Genomic DNA, 17,009 nt, shown 5'->3' with positions numbered 1-17,009 from the left:
GATATCATTGCCAACAATTATTATTGAAAGATAACAGCAGTGACTACTCCCTCATAGGACTCTAATTCATTTACCCATCCATGCTGAATCCCTCAATTACACTGAAGGACAGTGTTATGAATTGAGCTGTTGGAAAACCTGGGAGTGCTTCATAAAATAACAAGAGGTAATAACTATTGAATATCTCCTGGAACATATAAGAAACAGACCACTATATATAACAATTATCCTGATGAAAATGAGTAACGTGTGCAATTAATAGCAATAGACAGATTTTTGCATTAAGATGTTAATGATTAATTCCCACAGTTCCTCTTAACACATAAAACATTAGATTATCCATCATTTCAAGTTCTCAGCCAAAATGATGTCCGGTAAGCCTCATCCTCTCTCTCATGTAGTAGTAGATTGTAGTAGAGGACCATTAGCCGGTGCTACTAATGGCTGAACAGGCAAAGTACTGTGTGATCTCTGGATCCGTTCCCTAGAACAACAAACAGTGGAATTAGAAAATATAATGGCCGTCAGAATGAGAATTCAAGTCCATCTTCTTGTAGGGCACAACTTACATGTTAAGAGGATGTATAAACAATACACTACTGAGGGGGACATTTCTGAGACTGATGCACAGATAACAGAACACAAAAGTTGCTGTAACTCAGCAACCAATCAGTTTTTCTAGTACAGTTTGAATAAATTAAAGGCAGCATCTAGAGCTCTTTAGCCTCAGTGAGCCCACTGGTTGCTAATCACATGTTAGTATATATTATACTAAGGATGTGGTTCCCAAACTGGGTTCTGTGGTACCTGGGGTGCAAATAAATTACTTGGGCCACCATATTTGTAGGCTGGGCCATGTGCTACCTGTTAGCCTTAGAACGTCAGAGTGCAGCCAATTACACAGGCTGCACTACTTGTGTGTGGCTGTGCTGTACAGCCCCATCTGTCTTCTCATTTCTCCTCCCTCCTTCTCTGTGCAGCAAAGTGAGAAGAGGTTAATGAGCACCAAATATTTGCTGCCAATACAACAAGGGTGAATGAGCGCTCTGCACAGATTCCTGTCCTGATGGGAGAATTCATTGTTGTCTCTTCTTCACCAGTCCAGCCCTGACTTTGGTCCACCCACCCAAGTTTGTCACATCCTCTGTGTGCATCTCTGCTCCCTCTCTGTGTCCCTATCTGTCCCTCTCTATCTCCAAAATGTAATATGTACCTGTTTCTCTGTCAATCCTTTGTGGGTATATCTCCCATTGTCCCTCATCCCAGCTATTCCCCCTATGTTTTTTGGGGGGGAGATTCATTTAAGTATGAAGTTCCAACTGTGCACACAGCAGGTTATTACTGATGAAAAGTCTAGCTTACTCTTGCTTGCACCTCTATGGGGTGCAAGAAAAAACGTGTTAGGAATTCCCGTCATAGGACCCACATTGTATTAGTGCACAAGGTTCCAACAGAACCTCGAAGCTAATGGAGGAGTCTATTTACTAAGCTTTAGATGGAGATAAAGTGGACAAAGCTAAAGTACCAATCAACCAGCTCCTAGCTGTCATTTTTCAAACACAGCAGTTAGGAGCTGATTGGAATGCACTTGATCTTAGTAAATAGCTCCCCCCTGGCCTAGGGATGCTGTGAAAAAAATGCTGAGGACCTAAGGGGACCATGTACCAAACAAAGTTTGGGAACCACTGTACTAGGGTATGTTAACCATTGAATGCAAAAGAACCAAATTGTAACTCACTTGAAAGCTTTTTCTTTTTCCCGATCAGAGAAAGAGCGTGCGGTTTTTGAGAGAAATGCGGATCGGTAAGTTTTGCCACTTGTGGGTTTGTTGATATCGTATCGACCAACGCCGACTGGGTTCTGCAATGTGACAAGTACAGTAGATTAACTGAATGTGAGAAACAAGGGGACTGGATAATCCGGAGGTTCTAATACTCTGTCTAAGACATAAGCTTTCAATTTGAAGACAGTACTAATTCAGGGTCCATATTCATAAACGTGGCGAACAGAAGGAAAATGCTAAAAGTATTTGAAACTATTTTTATACTATAAAGCAAAAAAATAAAAAGCTTGCTGTAAATGTGAGTGCGAAATACCCATAGATCTCAGGGAGTTACTGTGTAAGTTTGTGCAGAGCAACCCAAAATCTTAGGAAGAGCTAACTTAGGCCGAGTCAGCACCAGTAATGCAGAAATAAAAAGAACATCTATATTCTATGCACAATAAACTTACATTACTTCCAAAGAGGACTCTGCATGACTTTCTGTCAAATCGCTTAGCAGAGGTCAGGAAGGGAACCGAGGACTGCCTCACAGAAGCGAACACTGATTTTACATCATAGGAACCAGGACCTGGGGAATGCTATCATGAAAAACAATAGATCAAGATGCAGTGACACACAGTATATTAGTATAACACAGGCATAACAGGCCGCACAGACACTTCCTGTAAGAACTCTTGCTGCGCGTACATAAACATTGCAGATGTTATTGCCTAGGTGTCATTAGTATTGATACTGGAAGCTAGTCACTAGGAGGACTGTCACAGATCACCCCACTAACCATGTGCACTTTATTGCTCCCTCTAGGGACTGATTCTGAGCCAGACAAAGTGGCGTACGTGTTTGCGCTCTTCTGTCACAGTCTCACCTGTGACTTTATGCTAATTCTACAATAAGCACTTGGTGTACAGCCGTGCGCAGGAATGTGCAAGGACTGAGACAGCCACTTTGTGCATCTGTAGGTGCTACATTACTGCTTGGTGCGTCACTGCTAGGTGCAGATTCTCCGTCAGAGTGTGGCCTCCAATGCACGCAATTAAGCATCTGATTCCAAAACCCCTCCTGCGACACACCCGCAAAACTCCCATAACACACCCATAAGATGCATCTTCCTGTGTCAGAAGAGCCACCTCCCAGTTACCGTTCAGGAATGCCCAATACATTTCTGATTCCATGCAAAGGTATCATTGGGTCCTGCGACTTTGTACCCACATACTGTGGGACGCTCAAGCTGAAATTTAAACGCATGCAAAGTTGAAAAAACATTGACCAATGCGAGAATATCGGCATTGGAACATACTCATAATAGGGCTCAATGGGTACATTTACTCAAGTGAGTTTTTAGAAGTGGAGATGTTGCCCATAGCAACCAATCGGATTCTAACTATTAGATTCTAGTTAAATGTTAAGTAGAATCTGATTGGTTGCTATGGGCAACATATCCACCTCTAAAAATTCTCACTTTATTAAATATATCCCCTAGTGTCTTCATTTACCTTTATGTAGCATATGTGGTGTAGCACTTGCATGAAAGTACGTGATCACCAGCCAGCATCAGTGGGCTACTATAATTATATATGAGACGCAAGAGTGGGATGGCCAAGTATAAGCTTCCCCAATATATCATTTCTGCACGATTCATGCTGCCCAATAGACACCAGCACAGCAGTTCCAATGCCTTATTTAGCCCCTCAGTTCCTTCCATCTTTAACATACTGTATGTGCAGTCCTTTTAAATAACCAGCTCTGGAAAGCTGTGTTCTATATGTACAGTACATACATTTTGTATTAAGGAATGTATCAAATTCAGGATTCTGTTGGAGACTTGGATGGACCTTAACAGCAACTCAAACATTTGGGATTCATTTAGATCCATGGGATTCAGCCAACTAAACCCAAATTCTGAGCTTACAGGAATGTTAGTGCACAAAACACTTGTTACAGCCAGGAGTCAAAATACTATTTTATCATGCTAAGTCTTAATATGCAATTAAGTAATGGAAACATATTATATGGCCCATCCATAGTTGTGTACATTTGCATAAAGGGTGCATTTGTATACATTCACACCCATCCAAGTTTCCATGGTAATACAGGCTAGATTTTGAAGCAGACATCCTGCAAATGGTTTGTACTGGATAATCAAATCCTGAATACTGACAAGTGGCCGGGGACAGTGGGCAAGCGAGCTGTAGAATATCCTGTCCGTTGGAGTTTTTGGAAAGCTATGAATTGTTCCAAACTTGCCATGTTTCTTTTTTTGATCATTTTCAAGATCTTCAATGAATGACTTTGCATCAAAGTATCCTAGCTCTGTCTGATAACATTCCTAGGGATATAATGAAACAGACATAAATACACACACAGAATAACCACCATATTCTGGCCACTTGTTTTTGCCTTTTTGGGAGAATGTAGGTGGGTTGAGTCTAGCACGTGATGTTCTGAAGCTATATCATGTGCACTGTGAATATATTTCATACACTTCTATTAGCACATTCAGTCATATTTTTAACCTCCATCTGTATTGAATCAGGAATACTAGAAGCAGAATTTAGGGTTGGCCATCGACCATTGATGATTGGCAACCATCGATGGTCTGATGTCGATCATAACTAGTTTTACCGTCAATCGGAGGCCACCAATGGTGAACATCAATGGCAAAATCCAAATGGCTAATGCCGGCTGTGTTCAGCGCATGCGCAGAGTTAAACCATTGATGGCTCAATCATTGATGGTTTCTTACTGATGGTTTGAAACCATTAGCCATGGATAACAGAGCCGTTGTTGGTCGACCCTAGTAGAATTTTGTGCACATGATTGGCGTAGCAGCACTGATAGCAGAAAGGCCGAGTTTTGCATAAAAAAAAAAATCCTGTGGATATTCATGTCCCTGATGTCCACTCAAAGCACTAATCTTATAGGTAGGCATGGTATGTAAAACAGTATCTATGCTTATAAAGTAAATGCAAAAAAGATGAGGCAGTTTGTGTCCAGTTCTCCAAAGAACAGGAAACCCAATGTAAGGGCCGATGCAGATTTGAACGTAACTTTGTTTTGCAATTGGCTTCTGAGTGTTTTTGTGCTGTGTATGCTCCATAGCTGAGTCCTATGCAACTCAGTCGCATGACCGCTTCGCAGGCCTATCAACAGAATTGCGTGCTATGCAGAGTAGTGTGTACACAGCGATATGGCTGTTATCAGACTGGTGCATTCATAACAATGGTGTCTATGAAAGCGAGCAAATGCATAGGGACAGTGGGCTGAACAGATGGGACAGCACAGTTGGTATAGTGGTTAGCATTGCAGACTCACAGTTCCAAGATCAGGAGTTCAGTTCCTGACCAAGGCCTTCGGCTCTCCCAGTTTCCTCCCAGACTCCAAAAAACATAGCGTAGATTTACTGACTTCTGATAAAAAAAGGACCCTAGTGTGTATGTATGTTCATGGGATACGGACCATAGATTGTAAGAACCATTGGGGCAGTGAAGGACTGAATTGTTCTTTGTAAAGCGTAGCATTATATATTCTAAATGTAAATAAATAAATGCGTACAGCTCTGCAAACAGGTGATCAACCACCTTAGTTTCCTGTGCGCACAGTAGCGTATAACTGCATCCAACTTACATTCAACCCCTCATCGGCCCCATAGTGTGAAACTTGTGAGATTATTATATATATAAATAATATAAAATAAGAGATATGGTAAGAACTTACCTTTGATATCTCTATTTCTGCAAGGTCCATAGGGTTCCACAGGGATACCTTGGGTTATAGTCATGGCTTGGCCATCGGGCACCACACAGTTAACTTTGTGCTCCCAGTATGCACTGGGTCCCCCTCCCCCAGGCCAAGGCACCTCAATTCAGTAATAAGCCAAGGCCATAGGAGGAGAGAAAAAGAGAGAAGGAAGTCTGGAATACACAAGAATCACATTCTCACAACAGGGAGACGGAAAATCGGTGACCAGAACCAGACCCATATGAAGCACAGGGCGACAGGGTGGGCTCCTTGTGGAACCCTATGGACCTTGCAGAAATAGTGATAACAAAGGTAAGTTCTTACCATCTCTCTTATTTTCTGCAGCAGGCTCCATAGGGTATCCACAGGGATACCTTGGGAGTTCCCAAAGCAGTATCCTCAACGGTGGGGGCGCTCCTGTGCAGAAAGGAGCTGCCCATGATGGACCCACAGACCTCATAGAATGAGCAGTAACAGAGGGCGGAACAGGAATGCCCTCATGACTGTAAGCCTCAGAAATCGCCATGCGAATCCACCTGGCCAACGCTTGCTTGTTGGCCGGCCAACCCTTCTTATGGAAACCATAGAGGACGAACAAAGTGTCCGACTTCCTAAGGGAACTGGTATGGTAAAACCGTAGAGCTCGTACCACAAGGTCTTGTGAGTTAAAGGCCGGCACTACAATTTCCCCATTAATGTGGAAACTATAGACCACCTTAGGCAGGAACCCAAGGCAAGTCCGAAGCACTGCCCTGCTGCTGTGAAAAACCAGAAAGAGCCCCCAAATCTGACACCCTCCTGGCGGAAGCAATAGCCAGGAGAAACACAGTCTTAGCTGTGAGCCATTTGAGATCCACTGAGCCCAGTAGTTCAAATGGAGGTCAATTCCCAAGGAGCCACAGTAGGCACAAAGGGAGGCTGTATGCGAAGAGCACCCTGCATAAAAGGTGCGAACATCCGAGAGTGGAGCAATCCTCCACTGAAACCACACAGACAGTGCGGAAACATGTACTTTCAATGAGGCTAGACGAAGACCCTTATCTAATCCTGCCTGGAGAAAAGCCAGAACCCTGGATATCCGAAATACCTGGGAATCGTACCCCCTGGGGCGACACCATTCAAAGAAGGTATGCCATACCCTGTGGTAAATCCTGGCAGAAGCAGGTTTCCGAAGCATGGATGTCTCAAGACCCACGCCGTCAAAGACAGACGACTCAAATCCGTGTAAACACAAGGACCCTGAGACAACAGGTCCGGACGTTGAGGAAACAGCAACAGAGCGTCTATGGAGAGACTCTGAAGATCTGAGTACCAGTGACGTCCGACCACACTGGAGCCACCAGCAGGATCATGCCTCCCTCTTGCTTGAACTTCTTCAATACCCGAGGAAGAAGGGAGAAAGGAAGAAACAGGTACGCAAACTGGAAGGTCCACCGAACCGACAGAGCGTCTACCAGGAGAGCCTCTGCGTCTCTTGTTCTGGACCCGTACACTCTTAGCTTGCATTTGTATCTGGAGGCCATGAGATCTATCTCTGGAAAACCCCATTTGTCCACCAGGAGTTGGAAGACCTCCTGGTGAAGTGACCACTTCCCTGGATGTACATCGTGTCGACTGAGGAAGTCCGCTTCAGAGTTGAGTACTCCTGGAATGAACACTGCCGTATGGAATCTCATGCATGAACACCACACATTATGCACAGTTAAGCTGCTAACATGATGCTCAGTAGCGAATGCACAATATCCTGCATGCGAACGCTGTTTATTAGCTGCATGCGTGCACATCTGCCCCAAATCAGATAAACCTAACTAGCGTCTTTACATCAAACCCCACATACTCACACATTACATATTCACATACAAGGTTCCAAAAGCTTTAAGGTATAAGATTCAAGTATGCACATTTACTATAATTGCTATGAAATAAAGATTATTTTGTAACTAAGGTTTTATATGTGATAAGTAAGCCATGTTTGGTATTGTACTGATGCATACTCTCTCAACAGTATTCCGGTAACATCGATGTAGAGATCGCAACAGGCATTCTCAACTTATGGACCGCAGAGACTTCAAGCAACAAAATGAACATTATATGACCAACCATTAGGATTTGCATGAGGTGGGAAACCAGAGACCACCAGTTGTTAGAGGCTGGACTGTGTATATTTGAACCAACCTGTTAAATGCCTTGTAACATATGCCCTCTCCTTTAGGACCAATGGTATTAGCAACAAACTTCTCTATTGTGTTGTCTATTTCTGGAGGGTATAAATATGTGTGCTCTGACCCTGGGTTTCGAGTCTTCGTGCTGAATGCTGATTGACGAGGGGTTTCTTGCTGATGCCTACATCTGGTCCAGAGCGCTGCGTATGTATAACTGTACTTGGGTCTGTATAATTCCTTTGCGCTAAATTTGTACTTATAACTAGCGTGTAACTGACTGTACTTTTGCTTGAATAATATTTTGTGCTTTGGAACCACAGGTTCTAGGTCTGGAGTCTTTATTTACTGTATAACTGCGTACGCAAAATAGCGTCGTCCTTAGAGGTTTATAGGCAGGATATCAGAAGGTATAGGCAGGGGTGTATAGAGGTTCAAAGGCAGAATCCTTAATCCGACCATGTGATCCATCCCATCTGAAGAGGATCAGCCTCTGTAGAGGTCTTGAACGAAACTGGGCATATTCCACCATGTCGAATGTCGACACCATGGAAATCAGTAATCTCAATGCCAAGTGAATGAACACCTGGCGACCCTGGAGACAGGAACGTAACCTGGTATGTAGGGCTGAGATCTTCTCCTCTGTAAAGAAGATTCTCTGCTGCTGAGAGTCCAACAGTGCTCCCAGATGCATCATCCTCTGAGATGGCATCAGTGAGGACTTTTTCCAATCGATCAGCCGTGAGTATGCAACACCGATATTGTCAGTTGCAGATGATTGCGAAGTACCTCCGGAGACCCTGCTAGGAAAAGCAGGTTGTCCATGAAAGGTAACAGGCGAACCCCCTGTAACCGCAGGCGAGCCGCCATGACCGCCATTACCTTGGTGAACACCTGCGGAGCCGCGGAAAGAACAAACGGCAGCGGTTGAAACTGGTAATGGTGATCCAATACAGCAAATCTGAGAAACCTCTGAGGAGCCGTAGCAATGGGGATATGCAGGTAGGCATCCTGAATATTCAGGGACACCATGAAATCCCCAGGTTCCATAGCTAATATAATGGAACGTCGAGTCTCCATACTGAACCGAGGGACCCTCAGAGACTTGTTGAGAGCCTTGAAGTTGAGAATAGGACGGACAGAACCGTTCGGTTTTGGTACCAAAAAGAGATTGGAATAAGAACCCATCCCCCTGAGGGACGGGGGGACTGGAACTATGACCCCGTCTTGGAGCATAGAACTTACCACTTTCTGGATTTCCAGAGCCTTTGTGGAATGAAGGCCTACCTCCGGAGTGTAGGAAACAAAACTGATGGGGAGGCCTTCTGTTGAAGGAGAGGGCGTACCCGTGAGAAACCACTTCTCTGACCCAGGTGTCTGTGATAATCATCCACCAGTGCTGGGCAAACCAAAGAAGTCGGCCTCCCACCCTGGGGTTCCCCAAGGGGAGGCCCAACTCATGCTGAGAGTTTGCCCTAGGCTTGGTGACAAGGCGTCTAGCACTCCAAGGTCGCTTCTTGGACTAGGGTGTCTTCCTGGTGGCTCCTGATGGCCTGGGAAAAGACTGCACCTTCTGCTTACCTTGAGGACGATCGTCTTTTCAGCCTAAGTAGCAGTCCTAGACGGAGCCTGAGGCGATGGCAGACATGCAGACTTTGCAGCTGCCAATGTACTTACAATTTTATCCAGGTCTGGGCCGAAGAGGACCAGACCATTAAACGGCAAGCCTTCCAGGCCCTTCTTTGAATGCAGACGTGGAATCTAAGAACGTAACCACCACGATCGGCAAGCCGAAACTGCTGCTGCTGAAATCCTGGAAGTAAGCAGGCTAACATCCAACGCTGCTTCGCTAATATAAGTAGCAGAATCACGGATACTACCAGCACCGTCTGCTCCTCAGAAGCATCAGAGGAGAATGACGATTAAAAAGCATCAGCCCATTTTTCCATGGCCCAAGCCACCCAACAGACCGCCATGAGCAGTCTGGCGGATCCCCCGGCCAAAGAGTAAATGGATGTTAAGTAAATCTCTACCTTGCGGTCCGAAACGTCCTTAAATGAGGACATAGACGGCATGGGTAAGATTGCACTCTTAATCAGGCGTGTCACATGGGAATCCACCTGAGGAGGGGTGTCCCACTTAGTGAAGTAATCCTCTGCAAAGGGATAAGAATATGAGTCTCTTTTGGGGCTGAAACATTCTGCCTGGGAATTTCCACGCTTCCTCCATATGGTCCACCAGCTGACCAGAGAGGAAAAACTGACGCCTTACCTTTTAAAGTATGCGTAAGACGATGCAGTCTCAGGGAGACAGTCATCCTCCATAACCCTGCGGAAAGCTTTAATTAGCCCGGATACATAAATCCTGCACTTATACTCAACCGCTTAAGTGGGTCGTTCCGAGTCAGATTCCGGGAGCTCCCCTTCATCTGACATCATCATCGTCATAATGTGGTAACAGTGGCGCTACTAATGGTCTCTCAGCAGGCCGTAGAGCGGGCACCTGCAAAACGTCCGTTAAGTTCTGTACTGTGGCGGACCGAGGGCCTGATTCAGAGACGGATGCTCTGAAAGAGCGCTCGCTCTGATTCAGGGCGGTTTTTTTTTTTGTGCGGCCTCCAGGCAACTCGCATAGCTGTGGGTGACCACCCACAGCTATTGCGACCGGCCAGGCCATCGCGACCATCGGGGCTTGTGGTAGGGTCTTGTGGACGCAAGCCTCAGAGAGCTTTCGGCTCTAATAGAGCCGGAAGCTCTCCCACTGACATCACTGGTGATGTCAGTGGGGCCACCCACAAACGGCAGGCGTTCGCTTGGGAACGCCTCAGTTTGTGAAGCCACCCCCCCGCCACGCCTCCAAAATGGTGCGAGCTGTCGATCAAAATTGATAGCCGCCCCGTTTTGGTGCAAGACCCGGAGCAACGGAGCGCCCGTCGCTAGCCGGGTCTCACGCGTGCGCACGTCAGAGCCGGCGCTTGCCTGCACTAACAGCGCTATCATCAACCACTCAGATGCTAAGTCTGAAGTGGGAATAGCGCTACCTGACCAAACATTAAGCTGTAGGAGAGGTAGGATGGTGGGGGACCCAGGCTCCACATTCCTACTCAGCGTTGCTGTGCATCCAAGATGGCCACCGTGCGTTCTGTAGGCGGAGCCGTGGGGAAGGATCCCAAGCACCAGCGCGCCAAGCCTCAGTAGAAAGGCAGCTGGTGCAGTGAGAGAGGGGTCTTTCCCATAGTCTAAAACCGGAAAAGCACCCTCTCTGGCAGGCCATTAACCCTCAGGATGCTGGAGCGCTTCCTTAATGCTCCAGCCCCATATCCCTGGTGGTCTAGTGGTAGCGCAGGATGAGTACCTGGCTCCACTAACTGCACCCCTCAGGTAGCCCCCAGCCCTGAGGACACTGGACTGTGCCACAGTGGGCTCCGTCCGCAGACGCCCCCTGTGCTTACCTTGTTGCTCCCTGTGCACCTGACCACAGTCCTGCTAGCTGGGACCCCCAGAAAAGCCTGCCGAGTTCCCTGGTTCAGTACCGGTGGCTCAGCGCCAGCAGGGGTGTAGGTGGGGGTAGTGGGGGCTTCCGCTGGACTGTCCCCACTAGCCGCACTTGCAGTCTTCTTAACTTCGGGGCTGTTTTTGCCAGCAGCCCCCATGCAGTGACCCGACTATGGCCGGGTACCAACTGAAACTGAGGTGCCTTGGCCTGGGGGCGGGGTTATAGGAGGGGGGCCCAGTGCATGCTGGGAGCACAAAGTTAACTGTGTGGTGCCCGATGGCCAAGCCAGGACTATAACCCAAGGTAACCCTGTGGATACCCTATGGAGCCTGCTGCATAAATATATTTTAAATAAACAAATTCAAATGTTTTCTGTATTAGTTCCCTAATCGTAAACAATTATAGACATTCCACCCATAACTGCACCAAGTGGGACAATAATAACACCAATTTGACCTACAATGTTACAAGTTTCTCCAGATAAAGTTGGCCAAATCTGGCAATTTCCACATACAATTTATTCATTTACCACCCCTGCAGTGTCTTTGATCAAGAGGTCATAAAATCTTGTGGGTGGCTGTATTTTATTGTACTGTATTGTATTGTATAGGGTGCAGTTATTCAACCTCACCTCCTGATGGTCAGATCTGCCTTATTCAGAGATGTACGCAAACCCAATGGTGTGAGATCTGTGCATGTGCAGATCTCGTTCTGAGAGATCGCTAGCAGTGCCCCCTAAGCCACAACATGAATGACAAGCTGCGGCAGTTTGGGGACTGGGTGGTCTTGAAAACAGATGTGTCGGCCCCGTTTTTGAGGCACGCCGTGGCCAGTGTCTGCGTCTTGCAACACAGGGTTACTCAGATGGCAGATGTTCCCACAGAGTGAGCCGATGCTGCACCCCTCGGATCTGCAATGCATACAGTAGGCGTCATTTTAAACTAGACGCCACCTGTGGCATAAGCATATTATTGCACAGCCGCTGCATGCAGAGTCGCAGTCTGTGCATTATCACCCATCTCTGATCAGGCCCAGAGTCTTCTGGATTTCCAAGTTGGCCACAGAACAGAGAAGATTGCTTTTTCTTATTTTTTTAAACAAGGGAATATTGTGATCATTACATGGTAGCCATAAATCACAAACAATACTTAAAGAGAAGTATACCATTTATATAATAATTGAAAATAAAAAAGTACAGGCATATACTATTGTATACCTCCTGTACCGTTCGTCATATACTGGTTCCCTAATTTCTTATATTCAGTTTTATACATGTACATACTATATGTGGTCAGCATCTTCCATTCAATGACCTCTAATGGAAGCGTTCCACTTTGTAGCATACTTACAGGTGTAGCAAAGTGTCCGTACAGGATGTGCTGTGATCTTGGCCCGGTGAATAGGTCATAAGGTCCTCTTTTACCCACAACGTGCTTCAAGGTTTCATCTATGGAGCATTTTAGGTTGTAGGTTCCTGGTCCCGGCACACATTCCTGAAATATGAGCAGTGCATTAGGAAAGCAATGACACACGGCCCCTCTCATCCCATAATCACTTACATTGCTGCTTGCTGAGCCACATTTAGTCGTTTCGCTGTCCATTATACCCTTGGAGCTGGCAGACTCTGAAGCCCTCTCTTCTATGAGTGTGTGGATTCCCTGCTTTGCCGTAAGTTCCAGGTCCTGGGGTACAATTCTGTGTGGAGGACAGAAACAGGAATCATGAACAAAATAGATCACATAGCAAACATTCATCTGCATGTGACATCATTCACACACTGCCAGGAAGGGGGTACAGAACTGATTCAGGTGTCTATTTATTAAGATGAGAAAAGTCCTTTCTCTGGTGTTTTCACCAAAGGGCTTTTCTGTGCTTTTATTACATTATTAACAGATTAGCACCAGTGAAATCAGTTTGTGAGGCTTACCCCCGCCCCTATAAATCTCTATGGAGATGGCAGCTTACTGTAATTTATTCAGATTGCGTTACACTGTACCCGACAACGGGGACATGCAAAAATGGAAATACTTTGCTTCGCCAGCGTCGGGTCAAGCTACCGTGTAAAACAGAGGGGGCGCTGCCAGGGCATGCTTATATTACTGTGACCGTTCGCCGGCAGCACTAGGCTGGGAATTGGTTAATCGGTCCCATAAATGCACAGTGTGTACCTAGAACTAGCCTACAGTTTGGCTGACCCACAATGTGTAGAGGATCATTGTGCATATTCCTAGAACTCCTCTATCACTGTTTAACATGCTCTACCTTTAATTCGTCCTTGAATCGCACATCTTTAGTGTTACACAGTCCTCGCACGCTGGCAGGTTTCTTTTCCATTAGCTCCAGAAATGACTTTATGTTGTATCGACCCGGCCCCATGTTTTGCTTCTAAAGTAATCAAGCATACAAACGTTTCAGAAAATTGATTCATGTTTCCCAGAGTGTAAATTACAGCTTCACCTCACCAGCAAACGGTTCCTCTCCCATGTTTCCTTGTACAGGACATGTGGCATCACAGTCAGCCGTTCTGTTTCTTCTGCTCTTTTCCATCCAGGCGTAGATGCAACTCGCTCCAGAACGAAAGGATTATAGGGATTATAGGTTCCAGGCCCTAAACGTCTTGCCTGGATTAAATCACAGTCTTTTTACAGATACAATTTATGTCCAACATTCACATTCTTACTTAAAAATAAGAAAAAACGTGAAAAATGTTTTCTTTCTCAAGAAAAACATATAGAGAAAACCAGTCTTACCCTATAAAATACAGCCCTGCAATCAACAGAGGCTTAGGTAGATGAGGGACAGAGGGGGTAAGTGGTGTCCTGTGACCTCTAAAAGGACATTATTGTTATTCGGATGTAGCCTTGAACTGTACATCTTTCATAAACTTTCTTGAATCTAAAATCAACTTCATCAACTAGATCTTATTTAATAACATGGTGCAATGAGCATGAACTGTTTCAATCCACAGCAACCAACCAGATATCACTTTACAGGACTCTAGAGACACAAATTAATTTATGTAGTTGCCATTGGCTACTGCATGTTCCCCTCCTAATATTTTATGAAATATGTTCTTTAGAGTTTCTTAGCCAGTGGTGTATCATATATGTACTCACTGTCTCTGAAGTTGCCCTCTTGCAGGAAGGTACTTGTGTGTAGGAACCAGGTTTCTTAAATTCAGGATAAACCGCAGATACATCAAATCTATGGGATAAGATAGAAAATCTAAATGTAACTATTTATGTAAAAAAATGTATTTGTTGTTCACTCATTGGTTCGTGGCTAAAAAGTGTGTAAACATTAAAGAACAGTGGGGCCTGATTCACTACGGATAACTATTGCAATCGCGGCTGCGATTACGCACACAGGTGTGCTGAAACAATATGCTAATGAATGCTATCGCAATGCCGTCGCACAGCCAACATAAAGACGCCCACTACCGCTATGTCACATCCGTAATACCTTGCAGTGCTGTGTATACATCAGGAACATCGAGTAACATCGGCCCCTCACGCACAATTACAGCAGGTATGACCTTACTCATAAATTGCTCGTTGCACGCAGTGAGTACTCAAGCTGTGTATGCCGTCGCAGTGGACAATTTATGCACGTCCATGCAACGGCGTTCAAACGGACAGGCACGCCAACGTTTCTCCAGCCACTCCTCCATCACCACCCCCAAACACCCTCCTGTCCTTCAGTCTGTGATGGCTTTGTATCGATCGCAATGCTAACTCACGTACGCGCACTGCAATGCATACGAAGTACGTACCATCGGCCGATTTGCGATCCGTAATGAATCAGGCCCAGTGACCGCAAACCATGACTGATTCTACATAAGTAACTAATTGCTTCCTGACCATATGATAGAGGTTCCCAAACTCCGCCATACAGTCCATGTTTTAAGGATATCCATGCTTGAGCACAGGTGATCTACCGTATATACTCGAGTATAAGCCGAGTTTTTCAGCACAAAAAGTGTGCTGAAAAAGTACCCCCTCGGCTTATACCCGAGTCAAGTGTAGCGCTGACCGGACGGAGTTCGGTCAGCGCTACACACTGCCAAACACACAGCCGCCGGAGCCGGCGGCTGCGTGTTTGGTGTAATCAGCAGCGGCTGAGAGTCTGTCAGACTCTCAGCGGCTGCTGCTGCTCCCACTGCGGGAGCCATCTTCCGGCTCCCGCAGTGGGTGATGGGAGACAAGTCGTCATGACGACGTCTCTCCCATGAAAGCGGCCGGAGGAGCGGACAGCGGCGGGACCAGGAGCGGGATTTTCAGGTAAGTGTTTTTTTTTTTTATTCTTGTTAAGTCTCTCTCTACTGCGGGGGGGGGGGGGGGGCGGACTGTATAAATCACCGGGACTCTTGGAAATGGTTGCACCAGTTGTTTAGCAGATTAGAACTTAGATGCTGATTAAGTACCGCCGTGTGTAAAGTGGAATCCAGTTCCGACTTATATATTAAAGTAGGGTCATATGTTAATTTTTCATATACTGCAGTGTCCAAAAGTTGATTATCTAATTCCTGTTTGTACTGGAGAATATTTTGAATATTCAGGATTGAGGATGTTCATGGACACCATTGTTAATACACCGCTATTTAAGGTAAGCTTCCTTATTTGTCACACTTTTACACCCTGATGACAAGACCGCCCAGGTCTTGAAACGTTGGCGAATAAAGTCACTTTTCTTCATTTATAAAGACCGTGGAGTGCCGCCTGTAGCTGTTTTCTGACAGACATCGCATTTTTACATACATACACATATATATATATATATATATATATATATATATATATATATATACACTGTACAAAAAAAATAGGCAGCACTCGGAGACTGGATAAGACTCGTGAAACCCTCAGCCGAGGGACTTTTAATCAATCATAGGTCGACGTTTCGGGGTCTTGCACCCCTTCCTCAGGACAGCAGAATAACACAATTCAAACAAACAGACATATTTATATCATAACTACTCACCACTAAACAGGCGCCATGCACACCTGAGCTCCGACCAGCAGCCGCACTTCCGGTCGCGGCAAGTCCGCAAAAACCGGAAGTGACAATTAGATATCAGGTCTAAAAAATTTGAGAGGAGAGGGTATCCGGTGGAAGAATTGATTAAGGCTAGACAAAAAGCATTGTCTGAGTAGGGAAGAGTTATTGAGAATTGATCCTAAGGACAAAAAGCTAAATCAGCTACCATGGGTCCATGAATACGATGTTAAGAGCAAATATACCAACAAAAGAGCTAAGAAGTTATGGCCCATTATTACATCTGATCCAGAGCTAAAGTGTTTGCACAATACTAAACTATTACCTAGCTATACCAGAGGGAGAAATATCAAAGATCTGGTGGTTAAAACTGATGTGACAAATTTTTTAAAACCTATGCCTAAGCCCAATTTCTTGACACGTAAAGATGGATGTTTTAAGTGCCTAGGGTGCACGACGTGTTCATATCTTGAGACCGGGGATACCATACTCCATCCATACTCGGGGAAAAGATATAAAATTAAGTGGCCTTTGACATGTACCTCTAGATTCATCATCTATGTTATTATATGCCCATGTGGCCTATATTACATAGGCAAAACTGAATGCCAATTTAAAATCAGAATGGCTCAACATAGATCGGCAATTAGAACAGCTATCTCCACTAATGGTAGTGAACAACCGGTAGCACGCCACTTTGCGCATAACAAACACAGTATAGCGACCCTCAGATATAAGATTATTGACCATGTACCCTTGTCACTAAGGGGTGGTGATAGAGGAAGGAAACTCCTGCAATTGGAGACACAGTGGATCTGTAGATTGGATACTCTTTTTCC

At 45.4% G+C, this 17,009-nt stretch overlaps 2 long non-coding RNA genes across 2 annotated transcripts; both read right to left on the bottom strand.

The window, feature by feature from the left end:
• Positions 1 to 2,284: 2,284 nt before the first annotated feature.
• Positions 2,285 to 12,608, bottom strand: LOC148482055 (uncharacterized). Its single transcript, XR_015871794.1, has 3 exons — positions 12,525 to 12,608; positions 3,942 to 4,109; positions 2,285 to 2,361 (listed from the first exon to the last, which is right to left on the bottom strand). It is a non-coding gene; the product is annotated as an uncharacterized LOC148482055 (long non-coding RNA).
• Positions 12,609 to 12,804: 196 nt separating this feature from the next.
• On the bottom strand, positions 12,805 to 14,373 carry LOC148482054 (uncharacterized). Its single transcript, XR_015871795.1, has 3 exons — positions 14,292 to 14,373; positions 13,438 to 13,796; positions 12,805 to 12,870 (listed from the first exon to the last, which is right to left on the bottom strand). It is a non-coding gene; the product is annotated as an uncharacterized LOC148482054 (long non-coding RNA).
• Positions 14,374 to 17,009: the final 2,636 nt, after the last annotated feature.

The sequence above is a fragment of the Taudactylus pleione genome, unplaced genomic scaffold, assembly GCF_031769625.1.
Source record: "Taudactylus pleione unplaced genomic scaffold, aTauple2 ptg000553l, whole genome shotgun sequence".
Taxonomy (NCBI): Eukaryota; Metazoa; Chordata; class Amphibia; order Anura; family Myobatrachidae; genus Taudactylus; species Taudactylus pleione.
This window is presented reverse-complemented; position numbering and strand designations above follow the sequence as displayed.